The sequence below is a fragment of the Giraffa tippelskirchi genome, chromosome 2 (assembly GCF_054371585.1).
Source record: "Giraffa tippelskirchi isolate mGirTip1 chromosome 2, T2T-mGirTip1v1.2.pri, whole genome shotgun sequence".
In the NCBI taxonomy this organism is placed as follows: domain Eukaryota; kingdom Metazoa; phylum Chordata; class Mammalia; order Artiodactyla; family Giraffidae; genus Giraffa; species Giraffa tippelskirchi.
Window position 1 is genome coordinate 106,594,512 of NC_137276.1, and position 6,487 is coordinate 106,600,998.

At 46.1% G+C, this 6,487-nt stretch overlaps 1 pseudogene across 1 annotated transcript; it reads left to right on the plus strand.

Annotated features, from left to right (window-relative positions):
* Nucleotides 1-2,715: 2,715 nt before the first annotated feature.
* Nucleotides 2,716-6,096, plus strand: LOC145539885 (F-box only protein 34 pseudogene; annotated as a pseudogene). The gene has a single exon (XR_014078027.1). The product of XR_014078027.1 is annotated as an F-box only protein 34 pseudogene (transcript).
* The last annotated feature ends 391 nt before the right edge of the window (nt 6,097-6,487 follow it).

Consider the following 6,487-nt stretch of genomic DNA (forward strand, 5'->3'; position numbering starts at 1 on the left):
AAGTGGTTGAGACAATCATTTATGAGGCAAAGAATGGGAATGTGGGGAGCTCTTCACACAGCATTATCCAGCTAAACAACAGAGGCCTCTAGCTGTTTTGCTTCCCATGTGTCTCAGTGTCAAAGAATCCGCCTGCCAATGCAGGAGACACAGGAGATGTGGGTTCGATCCCTGGATTGGGAAGATCCCCTGGAGAAGGAAATGGCAACCCATTCCAGTATTCTTGCCTGGGAAATCCCATGGACAGAGGAGCCTGGTGGGCTACAGTCCATGGGGTTGCAAAGAGTCAGACACGACCGAGCACACAGATGCCCTAGGTGTCTTATTAAGTCTTATGAAGAAGGGAGGGGGTTCCTGGCAGTAAGCCATTTACTGGGACACGAAAGGATCAGGGGATGTCTAAACCTTCAGGTAAAATTCAACATTATCAATACTAAAGAGATTATTTGGGATGGATGTGAGAGGGTCAGTAGGATGGAAATGCAAGTTCAAGGAGAAAAAAAAAATCCACATGAAATTCCTGACTGTAAAAGAAAAGCTGGTTCTTGTCCTTTCTGAGTGGTCAGCAGTGGGGCGTCAGATCCTTAGGTTATTTAGATTCAACTGGATACATTTTCAGTTCAGTTCAGTCGTTCAGTCGTGTCCAACACTTTGCCACCCCATGGACTGCAGCACACCAGGCTTCACTGTCCATCACTAACTCCCAGAACTTACTCAAACTCATGTCCATCGAGGCAGTGATGTCATCCAACCATCTCATCCTCTGTCATTCCCTTCTCCTCCTGCCTTCAATCTTTCCCCCCATCAGTGTCTTTTCCAATGAGTCAGTTCTTTGCATCAGGTGGCCAAAGTATTGAAACTTCAGCCTCAGCATCAGTCTTTCCAATGAATATTCAGGACTGATTTCCTTTAGGATTGACTGGGTGGATCTTCTTGTAGTCCAAGGGACTCTCCAGAGTCTTCTCCAACACCACAGTTGCAAAGCATCAATTCTTTGGCGACCAGCTTTCTTTATAGTCCAACTCTCACATCCATCCAACTCAGCAGTGGCCACAGGACTGGAAAAGGTCAGTTTTCATTCCAATCCCAAAGAAAGGCTCAAACTACCAAAGAATGCTCAAACTACCACACAACTGCACTCATCTCACACGCTAGGAAAGTAATGCTTAAAATTCTCCAAGCCAGGTTTCAGCAATAGGTGAACTGAGAACTTCCAGATGTTCAAGCTGGTTTTAGAAAAAGCAGAGGAAGCAGAGATCAAATTGCCAACATCCTCTGGATCATTGAAAAAGCAAGAGAGTTCCAGAAAAATATCTCTTTCTGCTTGATTGACTATGCCAAAGCCTTTGACTGTGGATCACAATAAACTGTGGAAAATTCTGAAAGAGATGAGAATACCAGACCATCTGACTTGCCTCTTGAGAAACCTGTATGCAGGTCAGGAAGCAACAGGTAGAGCTGGACATGGAACAACAGACTGGTTCCAAATAGGAAAAGGAGTACATCAAGGCTGTATACTGTCACCCTGCTTATTTAACTTATATGCAGAGTACATCATGAGAAACACTGGGCTGGAAGAAACACAAGCTGGAATCAAGATTGCCGGGAGAAATATCAATAACTTCAGATGTGCAGATGACACCACCCTTATGGTAGAAAGTGAAGAAGAACTAAAGAGCCTCTTGATGAAAGTGAAAGAGGTGAGTGGAAAAGTTGGCTTAAAGCTCAACATTCAGAAAACTAAGATCATGGCATCTGGTCCCATCACTTCATGGCAGATAGATGGGGAAACAGTGGAAACAGTGTCAGACTTTATTTTTCTGGGCTCCAAAATCACTGCAGATGGTGATTGCAGCCATGAAATTAAAAGATGCTTACTTCTTGAAAGAAAAGTTATGACCAACCTAGGCAGTATATTGAAAAATAGAGACATTATTTTGTCAACAAAAGTCTGTCTAGTCAAGGCTATAGTTTTTCCAGTGATCATGTATGGATGTGAGAGTTGGACTATAAAGAAAGCTGAGCACCGAAGAACTGATGCTTTTGAACTGTGGTGTTGGAGAAGACTCTTGAGAGTCCTTTGGACTGCAAGGAGATCAAACCAGTCCATCCTAAAGGAAATCAGTCCTGAATATTCATTGGAAGGACTGATGCTGAAGCTGAAACTCCAATCCTTTGGCCACCTGATGTGAAGAGCTGACTCATTTGAAAAGACCCTGATGCTGGGAAAGATTGAGGGCAGGAGAAGAAGGGAATGACAGAGGATGAGATGGTTGGATGGCATCACTGACTCAATGGACATGGGCTTGTGTGGACTCTGGGAGTTGGTGATGGACAGGGAGGCCTGGCGTTCTGTGGTTCATGGGGTCGCAAGGAGTCGGACATGACTGAGCAACTGAACTAAACTGAACTCACATCCATATATGACTACTGCAAAGACCATAGCTTTGACTAGACAGACCTTTGTTGGTAAAGTAATGTCTCTGCTTTTTAATATGCTGTCTCGGTTGATCATAGCTTTTCATCCAAGGAGCAAGCATCTTTTAATTTCTTGGCTACAGTCACCATCTGCAGTGATTTTGAAGCCCCCCAAAATAATCCCTCCCTGTTTCCCTTGTTTCCCCTTCTATTTGCCATGGAGCCGTGGGACCGGATGCCATGATCTTAGTTTTCTGAGTGTTGAGTTTTAGGTGTTTAAAAATATATATATTTGGGGCTCCGCCGCGCCGCGCTGGGCGCTCGGTCTGTCTCAGCGGTGGGGAGCGAGCCAGGCCTCCCGCCGCCGCCGCTGTATAGGGGTGTGCAGCCCCGGGCCAGGCCCCGGCCGGGGCAAGAGCGCAGAACCTCTGTTATGCACCTTAAGCCATACTGGAAACTCCAGAAGAAAGGGCAACCTCTGGAAATTGGCACGGAAACTCTGAGAACTCCTATGAGCCACCAACGGGCTATCAGCGATGAAGAATGCAAAGCTAGCTGTATGAAATCAAGTGTCTTTCCTTTAGCCTCTCTTGGTAAAGCATCATCTCGAAAGCCTTTTGGAATCCTTTCTCCAAATGTTCTGTGCAGTGTGAGTGGGAAGAGTCCTGAAGAGAGCAGCTTGAATGTTAAAACCAAGAAGAATGCACCATCTGCAACAATCCACCAGGGTGAAGAAGGGGAAGGGCCGCTCGATATCTGGGCTGTTGTGAAACCGGGAAATACCAAGGAAAAGATAGCATTCTTTGCAGCCCACCAGTGCAGTAATAGAATAGGATCTATGAAAATAAAAAGCTCCTGGGATATTGATGGGAGAGCTACTAAAAGAAGGAAAAAATCAGGGGATCTTAAAAAAGCCAAGATACAGTTAGAAAGGATGAAGGAGGTCAACAGTAGATGCTACCAGCCTGAGCCTTTTGCATGTGGCATTGAGCATTGTTCTGTGCATTACGTGAGTGACGGCGGGGACGGCGTGTATGCCGGGAGGCCTCTATCGGTCATACAGATGGTCGCCTTCCTCGAGCAAAGAGCCAGCGCTCTGCTAGCCAGTTGTGCGAAAAACTGCACTAACGCACCTGCTGTGGTGCGGTTTTCCGGGCAATCCAGAGGTGCACCCCCAGCCCCCGAGCATTTGTCTGCCCCAGGAGCATGTGAAGAACCTGCAGAAAGGAGAAATCCTGAGGTTGGTGAACCACAGAGCGAGCCCGTCCGTGTCCTCGACATGGTAGCCAGGCTGGAGTCCGAGTGCCTGAAGCGGCAGAGCCAGCGGGAGCCCGGGAGCCTCTCGAGGAATAACAGCTTTCGCCGCAATGTGGGCCGCGTACTGCTTGTGAATGGCACCCAGGCTGAGGACAGCAAAGCAGACAAATGCACCTTGGAGGTTCCTGACACTCAGGTGAAAACTGTAGGGTCTGTATCTGTGGGCTGCAGCCCCTTAAGAGCTGACCGTTGTTCTCCTCAGGGGGACCAGGCCTGGGACAGCGCGCCTCGAGGCTGTCCCTCGTTGCCGGCAGGCATGAGTTTGCACACAGACAGTGCAGAATTAGAGCCAGGTCAGCAGACTGCCATGAAAAGCAGCAACAGGCACGATGTGGAAATGACAGAGGAACTTGTTGGGCCACCTTTTCCTCCTCGCACCTGTCCCCAAGCCATTGAATTGCCCACAGATGCTGTTGGTGGCATTAGTGAAGAGCTTGTGCCACTTGCTAACCAAAATCCTGATCAGCGCAAAAAAGAATCTTTGTGCATTAGTATCACTGTGTCCAAGGTAAAGAAAGACCAGCCTTCCAGTTCGGAGTCCTGTGAAGACCCACTTCCAGGGATGTTGTTTTTTTTGCCATCTGGTCAGCACCAGTCAGGCTGTTCCCAGTCAAATGAAAGCACAACAGAAGAGTCTTCCAGGGTCAGTCAGCTTGAAGAGGCTGCTGAAGGTGACGGTGCATCTGAGGAAAAAAGTGTCTCGGTTGATTCATTTGTCCCACTGGCCTCTCCTGTGGAAAGTACGTTACCAATGCTTGAGGCATCCAGCTGGAAGAAGCAGGTGTCACATGACTTTCTGGAGACCAGGTTTAAAATCCAGCAGCTTTTAGAGCCTCAGCAGTATATGGCTTTTCTGCCCCACCACATCATGGTGAAAATCTTCAGGTTACTTCCTACTAAGAGTTTAGTGGCTCTTAAATGTACCTGCTGCTATTTCAAGTTTATCATTGAATATTACAATATCAGGCCAGCAGATTCTCGCTGGGTTTGGGATCCACGCTACAGAGAGGATCCATGCAAGCAGTGCAAGAAAAAATATGTGAAAGGGGATGTGTCCCTGTGCCGGTGGCACCCCAAGCCCTACTGCCAGGCACTGCCCTACGGGCCGGGATACTGGATGTGTTGCCACCGGTCTCAGAAGGGCTTCCCTGGCTGTAAGCTGGGGCTCCATGACAATCACTGGGTCCCTGCTTGCCATAGGTTTAATCGGGCAATCCATAAGAAAGCAAAAGGGACTGAAACTGAAGAGGAGTATTAAAATGTATGTGTGAGGCAACAGACCGATTTCAAAAACTGCAGACCACCACCTAGATACACCATTTCAGTGAGTGTTGCCTCTCAGAGTCATCACTCCAGGAGAATCTCTGCTATCCATCAGGACCACCACTGCTCAGGCATCTTAAATCTCTGAATTTATGATCTGTATAAGAAAACTGGTCTTACCATTTTATAGTGGTGCCTCATGTTTGATTCAGGGTTGTATCCCATGGTTTGATTCACCTGGCTGTGAATAACTATGCCTGTTTTCCCAAATCAAATCCTTGAGGATGAAGACTTGTCACCATCAAGAACGTTCAGCAGAGTTCATCACAGACTATGCTGGCAATCCCTGAAAAGGGGTTCCAGGAATGTTTCGAGCACTGGTCCCAGATTTGAAATAAGTGAATAGTGTCCTTTGAAAAGAATAGCAGTACTCTTGGATGAAAAGTATGCTTACAAAGGAGAAGTCAGGCACCTTACTTAGACCTTGTATGCTTGATCTGTGAGGTTGATGTTTGTGATTGGAGATGGATTTCATGCCCTGTGGTGTTTACAGTGTATATAATGGTTGTGTTTTCCTAGGGCTATGAAAGTGCACATTAAACCCGAGCGCCTTTACTTTAGATGAGTGCTTTTCGCCCCTCTGTAAATAACACCATTAAAATCCAGTTGTAAATAGTGGACGCCAACTGAACATAATCACCACAATGCACCTAGGATAGCGTTGCAGCTACAATCGTGTGGGTTGTTTTGGGTTTTTTTGGGTTGGGGGGGGTCTCATCTCAAATTTGTACATCCTGTATAAAATATGAATGTTTCCCAAATAAACTATGAATGTTTTCTGTATAATATATGAGTGTTTCTGAGAAGAAACTCTAAATAGTTAAGAGGTTAACCTGTTGAAAGGATACCAAATAATGGTTTAACTGGACAACCTTAAAAATTAGCATAGAGAACAATCCTTTGTTATATTTTAGTGATTCACGAAGAATGAGAGAATATTATATAGTCAGATTATAGCATTTTTGTCTATTCTTTCTGTCTGGTTACAAATTTTTTTTAACTTCAATAAAAACATGCATCTTAAGTGGAAAAAAAAAATATATATATATATATATTTAAAATGTTGTTGTTCAAAATATGGTGGATTCCATGCTTCACTCGTTAGATATATGACAGTTGTTTCAATGGCAGCTTAGGAAGTGCAAGGGGGCACTTTGTCTCTCAAAAATATTTTTGAAGTTAGAGAAGTAAAAATTTGAAGACCATTGCCAGGAGTGGATGGGATTTGAGTCTTAAAGGTGACTTTCAAAGGCCTCCAGTAGTCGGGTGGGTGGGGGGGAGGTGTGGGTTTCCCACTGTCAAGAGGGGAGCCCCTCAGTTTAGGACAGGGTGTGGGGCTGTCAGTGGGAGGGGTCTGTCAGTCTGGGAGTCAGCCTTCTGGCCTGCAGGCTGCTGGCGATTCTTCCAGACAGACTGGCCTAGCATCCAC